The sequence below is a fragment of the Phalangium opilio genome, unplaced genomic scaffold (assembly GCF_054372755.1).
Source record: "Phalangium opilio isolate 3A_F unplaced genomic scaffold, DU_Popi_V2 ptg000025l_1, whole genome shotgun sequence".
In the NCBI taxonomy this organism is placed as follows: domain Eukaryota; kingdom Metazoa; phylum Arthropoda; class Arachnida; order Opiliones; family Phalangiidae; genus Phalangium; species Phalangium opilio.
Genome location: NW_028324156.1, coordinates 1661099 through 1673236, shown reverse-complemented (window position 1 = coordinate 1673236; position 12138 = coordinate 1661099). Strand labels below are relative to the sequence as shown.

Below are 12138 nucleotides of genomic sequence, written 5' to 3'. Positions count from 1 at the left end.
CTTGTGGCGTATCTTACAGAACTCCAAGGAATCCTAACTTACTTAAGCCTAATTCCTTGCTTAAACCACCAACCAATCTTACATGAAATTATAATTCAAGTAGGGTTTTCATGGAGTGCAGTAATTTTAAATATCTTATTCTCAAATGGGTCTAACCAAGAACCAATAGACCATTCCAGTAATTACTTGAAGAAACCAACACACAGGCGGGGAGGTTATTTCCCTGGTATCAACCAAGACTCAACACCAGACGGAGTCCGCCTGAGTTCACTACAAACGGAGGGAGGCTAACCGCGACTCGCACTGCCCTCTAGCGGTGGGTTGCTTCTTGGCGCGAGAGAAATGACCCAAGAAAGTGACCTTCCAGCGCCTGTGGTGTTAATGCTTCTCTTATGGCATTAATGGAATGGTCTATAGAAGATATGAACCATGTTTCCATAAACGTACACAGGGTGTTCCAAAAAAGGATGGTACGACCCAAGTACAATGGGTTCTGTTCCGCGAACGATTTTGGAGTCAAACATGTAACTTATATAACATTTTCCCTTAAGATTCACCGTTGGCGTGTTATGAGTCTTACGACTTGATTGTTTTAAGGATAAGACTACATTCTCAACTACGTTGGTTCTTAGTTGAACTTGATTGAGCTTGATAACAGCTATGAAAACTCATCTTTGAAACCCGTTCCACTTCGAAGAAGAAATGGAGGAACCTTTATATTATAAACAAAGGATTATTCGGTGAATTACGACACGAGGAGGGGAGGCATGCAGTTAGCGATAATAGAAAGCTGTCTACATTCTGCAGCGTATAGTAGTAGTAGTAGTAGCGATTAGGTTATTAAAGTAAATGAGCTCGGAGATGATGGTTGAAATGAATTAGTGTACCATTAAGGCCCTGAACGTGATCAGATTTTCGCATTGACCTTATGGCCAGCCAATAACGACACAAACTCTGGATTGTATTATACCGATTAAGAAAGGGTGTTCCCCACTTATTCTATCACTTCCTACACTACCATAAGTTTATAAGATATGTTCCATAAGTGTGTCACTCGTTAATGAGAGCTTGTCATGAAGTGACGTAGGTGAAACGTCATAGATTCTCGTAAAGCGACGCCTAGTGAGGCGCTGTCAAAGGCTTAGTACAGACTAAAGAGGAGGATGGACTGCAAAACCGAGTGTAGTCAATTCTCACGTCGTTCTTGAACTAGCTCTCATTAAGCCTCTAACATTACGAAGTATGGGTAGTGACATACTTATGGAACATATCTTATAAACTTATGACACTACACTGTGCCTTTAAAATTAACAATATCAGCCAGGCGAGGCGACGCCGAGGGGCTCTTCGCTCTCAGAGTCCCAGTATTAACCCATGTTGCGACATAGACTAGAGTTTTACAAGCAATAGTCTGCTACTACGAAATTTCTGTTGACTTCACATCCTCCTACCTCTCACCTCGGGTTTGGCGACCATACAATTTAGACTACCAATAATGACGTCACGTCCCCGTAGCTCCTCCCCTCCCAGTACTACTCTATAAGCCTCTTCGATGTAACTAATAGGAAAAGACACGGGGGTAAGACATCGCCTTCCATCTCGCTTTCGACGCCTGCGCTCTAGGCGTCTTGGGTTCAGAGAGTTCGCGGAGACGTCTTTGGGTCCCTTTTACGGCCCCGATACTAAGGGCTGCCTAACCCTTTTTTCACATCAAAGAGGCTAATAGCCCCTTCCAAAAAGTTTTGAAAAAATGTTCTTAGTCTGAGTCAGTTCAGTTCTTCCTACAAACAGGAAGTAGTTTCCCCGCATAGCCTAGTTCACAACCTAGATATGACGTTTTTAGCTCCAAGTGCGCATGCGCGAAGAACTTAAACAACAAGATGCACAAGGCAGTCAAACTTTTTGGAAGGGGCTATTCCAATTTACTCCTCTCTGAGATTCATCGTGGTTTGTACTATTTTGTCATCAAACCCAACAAAAAGCGACAATTAAGTCGTTCTCAGTTGACCTTGAAGAAAAATGATTTTAAAACTACCTCATAGCAAACAAATTACACTTCGTTTAGGAAACACTACTGTACACCAATTACGCGTAATCATTTTAGCCCAGTCAAGGACACAACTGCTAAAGATTACAGTAAAAAGAAAAGGAGTACAGCGACTTCGCTGAGTGTCTGGCCCCTTGCCGGTCTACTGAATCTCATAATTTGCTTGGTCGAGTTTCTATTATACGATATAATATATAAGGACATAGCTTTTGTTGTATGACGTAACCATGGACTAATATTTTATTGGATAATACTAGAGGCAGGTTTTATAGACTCTGGAAGCGGAAATATTAAAAAGAATAAAGCGATTTAGGAAAGCCTCGTAGCTACACCTATACCTTTTTTTAACAAAACGTGAGAAGTTAAGGTATAATAAAAGAGAGAATACTAAAAAAAAAACTACATCTACCAAAAATTCTGACTGCAAACACCGTACGTATACGCGTTTTCATCTAACTCTAACCATGCAACAACTTTAACCATGCAGCATTTGCAAAAAGAATCAATACTTAACACACCTCACGTGAAAGGCCAACTTCATAAACACTATACTATAGCGCTACGAGCGCGTTTAACTTAGGGTTAACGGTATCTTCTAGAATTGGTTTATATTATATCAAGAAGCGATATCTAGTTTACTAGGGAGAAGTTATAAGATGCCTAAGTATTCGCTCGCCATAGTCGCAGTCCCCTTTCAAAATACAAGGGGGGACGTAAAAGGAGGCCGGGCTATTTCGCCAACCTCTCCTCAGTCGGAAAATATGACTGTAATTTTCGTCATTCGCGTCGCGCTGACGTGAGTTTTAAGAACCAATGAGATGCTGGTTGTAATTTAGAGGCAGCGGGGATTAACTCCTGACCTACTATACGTTTGGACTGGAGATAAAGAGCTGGAAATGTGGGGCGAATTTAGACCTTCCCCCTAATAAACTTGATATCGCTTCTTGATTATTTTTAACTACATTTATATCTACCCTCCCTCTTTCCAGGATAACAGCTTTAGTTGCTATGGCAACAAACAAGGCAATGCGTAACAAGCCGATTACCTTATATAAAAGATTATAACAACCAAAAAGGATTAAAACCATAGCAATGCAAACCAAAAACGAAACAGAAAAAGCGCGCGGAATAAAGTAAACTCGATAATATCATCAAAGTGGCGCGAAATTAAACATTTTTGGCGGGAAATTTAATGCACGCACGTGTTTTTCCACGAGGGATGATAATGATATTGATACTTTTACTGCAAGTGCTTCATCATGGAGAACAAACAGAACGAGATAGGCCTAAAAAAAATATGAAAAAGGGGCGAGCAACACAGGGGCAGTTTTCACTGTGTATCTTTATTCTTTTGGTGGATCCTGGATTTAATCCTAGCCTAGAGGATTAGCGAACACCGCGGAACTCCCTGATGGAAAACCATCATACCATCCCATCTCCGTCTCCGTCCGGAGGAAAATGGATTACGTTTAATTGCAAAGAAAACTGTACACCCAAGTTTCTATTCTGACACCATCAGGGGATGGGGGTCTTGAGTTTGGTGAGGTTATTAGTACCCCTTCTCTATATAGTCTGCTTCTGGTTTTCAATTACTGAAAGCCGTTACCCGCAGCGGGATTAGGGAAGGTAATGGAGTATGCTGATTATATTTCCATCAAGTTCAATTCATACAGACAGAAAAATAAATGAAGGATGAATTTCTAGTGCGAATCAAATTAGGCTTAGCGTATTAACTCATTTCTGTTATTATATAAGAGATACCAGAAGTATATAATACTTCTCTTCGAGAGAGGTGTAACACCACAAAGCTGGCGGGGTAGTTATAACATGATTTTTCCCAACATCAGGAGCAACATTTATTATAGCAAGGTTACTAAACCGAATCACATACGCGATAAATAGTTCCCTCATCACTACTCTATTAGGTAACGCTTAACTATAGGCGCATGAGCTTGTGCATGTATTTTTGTCCCACGTCAAGACAATCAAGGTTTGTGGGTTGATTGCTGAGGATTTAGTACCAAACAGTTGTAGAATTCACCCCACAGTGCGATACCTATCCCATCTGAAGATTGATGAGCGGGAGGGCAAACGAAAAGGGGTCCTTCGCCTGGAAAGAATCATCATGTTACATAACTAAAGTATTAAGAGGATACAGAGTGTCATCCTTCTCCTATTATCCCCTTCTGATAAGGAGTATTGAAGCTATTTTTGGGGGCTTTGATCCAAGGTATTTATATGGAATTCTGTTATTACTAATATTGTTCTTGTTATAATTAGGTATTTATATTGGAATATCTAACTATATTTCCAAATGAATCGGAAAACTTCAAAGGATAATGTAATAAATACGAGTAAAGTTTCAAGAGTTTCGCTGGCAATAAAGTTAATAATTCAGTGACGTAAGACGCAAATAAAAATGCAAAACAATTTAATTAATCCTTTCCGAATAAGATTTTGTAACAAACATAAATCTTAATTTTTTTAAAGGGTTAGAGTTCTGTTTCAAATAAATTTAATGCTTTAACTTAAAGGGAGGATAAAAAGGAAAAACAAGCGATTTTTTATTAAATTGATTCTACTAATTATAAGACCAATCTGCGTAGTTTAACATCCAAGAAACCCCTCCTCCAAATGGTTTTAAAATATTCAAATTAGTTTGAGATTTCATGGATAATTTTAAATTTGCACCTCCGACCAATCGCGTAACGTTTGAACAAAATTACCGTCGAATAAAATTTAGCGCGAGATTTGATTATAAAAATTGCGCGCGAGATGACTAACATCGTGTATGGCGCGAGATATAGAGCGCGTGCCACGTGAATTTTGTTAACAATAAGGTAGGGCGTTACGCGATTGGTCAGAGATTCAAATTTAAAATAGTCCATAAAATCTCAAATTAATTTGAATTTTAAAATCAATCGGATGACACCCTTATTTCCTGGATGTTTCCCCTACGCAGATTGGTCTTATAATTATAAGATATACAAAAATCAGTTGAATTCGCATTTCACTCTCCCTTAAATTTAAACTCCACCAAATATGGATTCAAGAAGCAAAATTTGAATTCTTAGAAATAATAATAATAACAATAATAAAATTAAGCCATAATTCTCATATAAGAAGTATACTTGAAAACGTAAAATATTTAAATTTACGACATCCGCCTTCGAATTTTGTCAAATAAAAAACAACAGAAAATTTATGAAAATAATAATTCCATTCTAACTTCGACCCATTTCCATTTTACAATAATTTGAAAATACTTAAACAAGAAGCGATATCTAGTTTATTAGGGAGAAGCTATAAGATTCCTAAGTATTCGCGTGCCAGAATCCCAGTCTCCCTTTCAAAATACAAGGGAAGACGTAAAAGGAGGCCGGGCTATTTAGCATCTCCTCAGTCGGAAAATACGTAATTTTCGTCATTGGAGTTTTCAAGAACCAATGAGATGCTGGTTGTAATTTAGAGGCGGTGATTAACTCCGGACCTACACTTGGACTGGAGATAATGTTGGAAATGTGGCGAATTTATACCTTCTCCTATAGTAAACTAGATATCGCTTATTGTTTTAAACTATATATTATTTAAAATTAATTATCCTGACTTCACTAGAAAAACTATAAGCTTCCCAAATATTTTTGCCCCCAAATATCATAATCATGGAATGACCTGAAACGAACTCGAGTCCCCACATGGTAGCCATGATAAATTATCAGTGGAAAAGAAATTATTTTAAACTGACACCTGAGTGTGTGTGTAATGTTTTCTTGGAATCTCTTGAAATCTTTCTTCCCCCCTCAAAAAAAAAGAAGAAAATTAAAAAGAAAACACCTTGTATTCGCCCCAATCAGATATTTTTTAATTAGAAATATTTCCAGAGACATTTCAATTAATATTAAATGAAATATTAAACGAAGCATGAAGAGAAAAAAATCTACAATCTAATCCTTTCCCCCGAAGCTACTACGCTCAAAAAAGTCGAAATCGACACATAATTCTTTATCCGTGATCCCCCCCCCCCCATTAAAAAACGAGGCACAATTCACTTGAAAATATACAGGGTGTTCAAAAAAGTGATGGTATTTATAGGATCGAAGTACATACAGTGGGATGTTTCTATGGGAAATCTATTTTAAGTCGAAAATGTAACATCTATGACCGATTTTGACCTAAACAAATATGATTCAATTATTTTGACGATAACCCCCTTAATTAAATTAGAAATTATTGTCTTTAATTTTCTTACTTAAATTTAAGGGGTCATCCCTAAAACACTAAAATCATAACTTGTTCAGGTGGTGAATATTAGGACAAAATCGGCCATAGAAGTTACATTTTCTAGTCAAAATTGATTTCCCATAGAACTATCCCACTGCAATAGTTTGGTCCCTTTTGAAACACCCTGTATAAGGTTTACCGCAATTTCTGGATTAAGGTGCAGTTTGGAAGATAATTCTTAAAATCAACAAAAGTGACAAGCACCCTCAAAAAGAACATTATTATCTTAACTAAAATTTAAATTTATATTTTTAAATCGTGAATGTTACGCCTAAAAACGGGGTGAAAAACTGTTGATTTAAAAATCACGTTTTGTTTAAAGAAATACGTGACCCTAAAGAACTAGAGCTTCCTTCAAAAAAGGATTAAAATGTTTTATAGCAGCAAGAAGCGATATCTATTTTATTAGGGAGAAGGTATAAGATGCCTAAGTATTCGCGCGCCATAGTCCCAGTCCCCCTTTCAAAATAAAAAGGGGGACGTAAAAGGAGACCGGGCTATTTCGCCTCTCCTCAGTCGGAAAATACGACTGTAGTTTTCGTCATTCGCGTCGCGCTGACTGAGTTTTCAAGAACCAATGAGATGCTAGTTGAAACTTAGAGGTGGCGGGAATTAACTCCGGAACTACGTTTGGACTAGAGATACAGCTAGAAATATGGTGAATATATAACTTCTCCCTATTAAACTAGATATCGCTCCTTGATAGCAGCAAAGGCGATAAATTTCTTTATAATAAAATAATGTAATAAAAAAATTAAAAGTAATATATAGTCATTCTTAATTATGACCACAAAAATTAGAAAAAAAATAATAAAATTCTGTTTATATAGATCATAAATCAATATTTTATCAGGTGTTTCCTAAAACCCTCTCGAGAGAGAAAATTTTTAATTCTTGATTAATATTTGTTAATTAAAACCAACGTCCAAGATATTAAAAAAAATATCTTAGGTAAGTAAGTTAAGACTCTTAAGGAGTTCATTAACGAATGCCAGGACCTCTAAATTAATTAATTAATTAATTAAAGAAGAAAACTAATTACAGAAAAAGAGGTGAGTTTTCCTTCCCTAACTTAATCATGAGTTTAATTAATAATAAAGAAGAAAAACTTATTACGGTATTAGTGGTGAATTGAAAATCTAATATTAATTGAGGTAGATAGAGTATAAATTAATTCTTTCAGTTTATCTTTTATCAAAGAGATAAAAGATAAAAATACAAGAAAATTGGGTTGAAGTGAATAAATTAGATAATTATGTTATGCTGTTTTTGTTTATCCAAATTAAAGATTAAAGCCTTTTCTAGAAATAAGGGGTTTATTTTTTTGCGCCGTTCCCTCAGTGTTGCCATATCATACACTGCAGATAAATAGGCTATCAGTTCAGTTTGAACAAGTACTTGACTAACTTGCCTCAACATGGGCCTGACAACACTGCAATTAAGTTAATGCTGATAGAGGAGAAAGGGGAGGAATTATCTCTAACCCCCTTAATAAAAACTATACCTATATCAAGAAGCGATGTCTATTTCACTAGGGAGAAGGTATAAATTCGCCACATTTATAATCTAGCTTTATCTCCAGTCCAAACGTATATAGGTCCGGAGTTAATCCCAGCCTCTAAATTACAACCAGCATCTCATTGGTTTTTTTAAACCCACGTCAGTGCGACGCAAATGATGAAAATTACAGTCATATTTTCCGACTGAGGAGAGGCGAAATAGCCCGGCCTCCTTTTACGTCCCCCTTGTATTTTGAAAGGGGGACTGGGACTATGGCGCTCGAATATTTAGGCATCTTATACCTTCTCCCTAGTAAACTAGATATCGCTTCTTGCCTGTATAATTTATCTTTAAAACCTTGTAAATTACTCGTGAAACAGTTAAGTAACTCAGAAGCTTTGCGTAAACATTTTCTCTAAAACTAAAAAATACAGTTTTCTTTTTTTTAATTATTTTAATAAAATGATTTAACCCGTTAATTTTATTGACATAGATTAATTTTATAGCCAAATTCGCCCTGGAGATAAATCTATATAATATTCAGGTTATTTTTAATTACTTTTAATTGGTCTCTCTTTCTCTCGTTAATTACTTTGGAAAAAATGACTGGTATTGTTACTTGTCAATTCGTGATATCCGAGTAGGTTGAAGTATATACAAACCAATTATCTAATTAAATTTTAATCATTAAAAAAAAAAAACATAAATATTGTTGAAGCGAAAAACCCCAAACTACAATACAGGGTGTTCCAAAACGTGTAATTTGTAATTATAGGATCGAAGTACAAACAGTGGGATGGTTCTATGGGAAATCTATTTTGAGTCGAAAATGTGAAGGGACACCGGTTTCAAGATATGATTAGAGTGCTTTAAGAATGACCCCTTAAATTCAGTTAATAAACTGAAAAATTTATAATTTAATTAAGGGGTCATCCTTAAAACACTCCAATCGTTACTTATTTGGGGTGTCCTTTAGGGTCAAAGTGCCATAGAAGTTAGATTACCCATAGAACCACCCACTTACCACTCCCTTTTTGTAATACCCTGTATATAAATTTTGGCTTATACAAATAAAAACTATAACACCATTTGTTTGATACGGCACGATTTTCAAAGAAACACAATATGCACTCAAGTTTTCTCAAAAATAATCAAATTTAACGGTGAAAAGAAATGTTTTTATGATTTCTTTCTTGTTAAGCCTTTGCAAAAGAAAAAAATTGATATAGATACAATCTAACCGCACGAACCCGCTTCCCGCTATTACTATTCTATCCTTGGACTTTCCCAAATTGAACGCGCTATAGTAGAAAACTTCTGGAGACTGGAGACTTCCAGAAATTTACTATTTTACAGTAGATAAGACACGAAGCAAGCCATCCAAGAAGACTTGACTGAATTGAATTCAGAGAGGATGAAAGATTTCGAGGGTAAAATCACTGTGTACGCAAGAAACTTAACGATCTATTAGGTCACGTGCCACGAATCTCTACTCGCAACTTGGTTTTCGTTTCTGAAAAGGGTGAGTCTTGCGTGTCATTGGGGGAATCTCGTGAAATTTAAAGGAATTTCAAGGAATAAACCTCACGAGCTGAGGGAATCTTGTGAAATTTAAAGGATTTTAAGGAATTAATCTCACGAGCTGAGGTAATCTCGTGAAATTTAAAGAAAATTCAAGGAATAAACCTCGCGAGTTGAGGGAATCTCGTGCAATTTAAAGGGATTTCTAGGAATAAACCGAACATGTTGAGGGAATCTAGTGAAATTTAAAGGGATTTCAAGGAATAAACCTCACGAACTGAGGAAATCTCGTGCAATTTAAAGGATTACACCAGTGAGTTACCCCTCAAATGTGGTCTGGATAAAACTGTCTGTATAACAATTAACCTTTGACCTCCCAAACAAACAACAATGATGTAACGAAAAGAAAGAAAAAATAAAATCAGATACTTTCTCAATTACCGCGCTTACGAAGTTAGGCAATTTCCGACTATGACAGCTGACACTCAAATTAACGAATCCTTAATGTTAGCTCCTTGGCAGCAACTAATACCAACCCTATAATAAACAAAAGAACACCTAAGAAAGAAAATTGTTCTTTGCCAAGACTCTAAGGCGATATGACCTCATCAGTTCGTGGATTTAACCTTATAACCCCGGGCACACGTCATACATATATGGAAACGGGGTCAAAAACAAGTTACGTTACGTTTTCCCCTTCATCAATTTCTTTCACGTGACGTGTCAAGCATAGTGTCAACCTCCTTAGAATAGAAAATATAAGAAACTAAGAATAGTTCTCGAAACCACAAGTTTATAAGATAAGTTCATTCCATAAGTATGACCAGGGATAGATAGGGATGAACGGTACTTCATAGCCCAGTATAGAGCCCCTCCCTCCAACACGTATAACGAAAAGTTTAAATTACCTTATTGGCTCACTTAAACTACGTTTTGATGACGTTGCTGACGGGGACGGCGAAAAATACGCAATTCCTTTTTACCTCTGTCGCTATGACCCTCCTCTTCTTTCATACCCCCCCCCCATCCCGTGGAAGGGGGTCCGGGACTTTGACGCGCGCCCAGATATTACTCTGTTCTCCATTCCTACTTCTAAAATTAAATCTATCCCTTTTATGACACTAACTATATTTCGTAATGCTGGAGACTTGCAGCTCGAGCTAGTTCTAGCAGAACGACAAGCGAGAATTGAAGTACTACACTCGGTGGTTAATTTTGCAAGACTTCCATCTAGGTCCTATTTACTTATGATGCATTACTAAGCCTTTGACAGCGCCAAAACCAGGGCTCCCTCGCTTTACCTCGAATCTATGACCTACCTCTCCCACTTCATGACAAGCTCCAATTTGTAACGAGTGACAAACTTATGGAGGAACATATCTTATGAACTTATGTTGTAACGCAGACGACTTTCTTCTTTCTCAGAGAAGCTCTCGAACTCTGTAGTATACCAGTTTTATAGAAAACCGTAAAGAAATATTTTTAGCAATCACTATTTGCTCTGCGGAAGAAGAAAAAGAGAAGAAATAAACCGAAAGGACGGCCAATATCAAAAAAATTCCTGAATCGATATCAAACAATCATGACAGCGTCCGATTGTGTGCAACGATGAATTGATAGTAACTTATAAAAACTATCCCCCTCTTTCTAAAAAAAAAGCAATAGATTATTCCATTAATTCCAGAAGAGTTCTAAGTAAACACTACAGGGGCGTGGGAGGTCGCCTTCATGGGTTATTTCCCTAGCGCCAAGAAGCACCACTAGAGGCAGGCAACGCGAGTTGGCTACCTTCCTCTCTCCGCGTGTAGTGAACTCTGTAGTCTGGCCAAGAAGCGATATCTAGTTTATTAGGGAGAAGGTATAAATTCTTCACATTTATAATCTAGCTTTATCTCCAATCCAAACGTATAGTAGGTCCGGAGTTAATCCCTGCCGCCTCTAAATTACAATCAGCGAGATATCTCATTGGTTCTTGAAAACTCACGTCAGCGCGGCGACGCGAATGACGAAAATTACGTGGTATTTTCCGACTGAGGAGAGTGTAGCGAAATAGCCCGGCCTCCTTTTACGTCCCCCCTTGTATTTTGAAAGGGGGACTGGGACTATGGCACGGCGCGAATACTAAGGCATCTTATACCTTCTCCCTAGTAAACTAGATATCGCTTCTTGGTCCGGCGTTACCTCTTGGTTGACGCGAGGGAAATAAGCACGGTGTTTGCTTCTCTGCAAGGATTTATTGGAATGGTCTATATATAAATAAAAGAAAAGGAAGAGAGATGATATTGGTTATCTCTAAGTGTATCTTGACCGTCCAGAAATTATTATTATTAAATATTTAATTTCAAAACAAGCTTCATAATACGCAGGTGTGTTTTGTTTTTCTACCCGTTCCTAAAATGTGTACTAAGGTCCCTTGTTCAGCAGTAAAAATAACATTCAAGGGGTAAGATAGCTTAATGTTTAAATTCAAGATTAAGACACTAATGTAATCAAAAACTTAGTTAAAATTAAGGCAGAAAATATTTCCCCTATAAAGGGTGTTTCAAAAAGGGAGGAATAGGAAATGAATTTTGAGTCAAAAAATGTTGTAGCTTCTATGACTGATTTTGCTACAAGGGACACCGTTAAAGAGTTACGATTTTAGTGTTTTATGGATGACCCCTTGAATTTCAGCAAGAAACTGAAAGGCAATACAATCGTAACTTGTAGAAAAATGTCATGGAACATTTTCAACTCAAAATTGGTTTCTCCATAGAACCAACCCACTATACTTCGCTTGTACCACCCTT

The 12138-nt window shown here is 37.0% G+C and overlaps 1 long non-coding RNA gene across 1 annotated transcript in view; it reads right to left on the bottom strand.

Moving 5' to 3' along the window:
- Positions 1 to 12138, bottom strand: part of LOC149691677 (uncharacterized) — a 74308-nt gene that overhangs the window by 45378 nt on the left and 16792 nt on the right. The gene's annotated exons all lie outside the window — the stretch shown is intronic.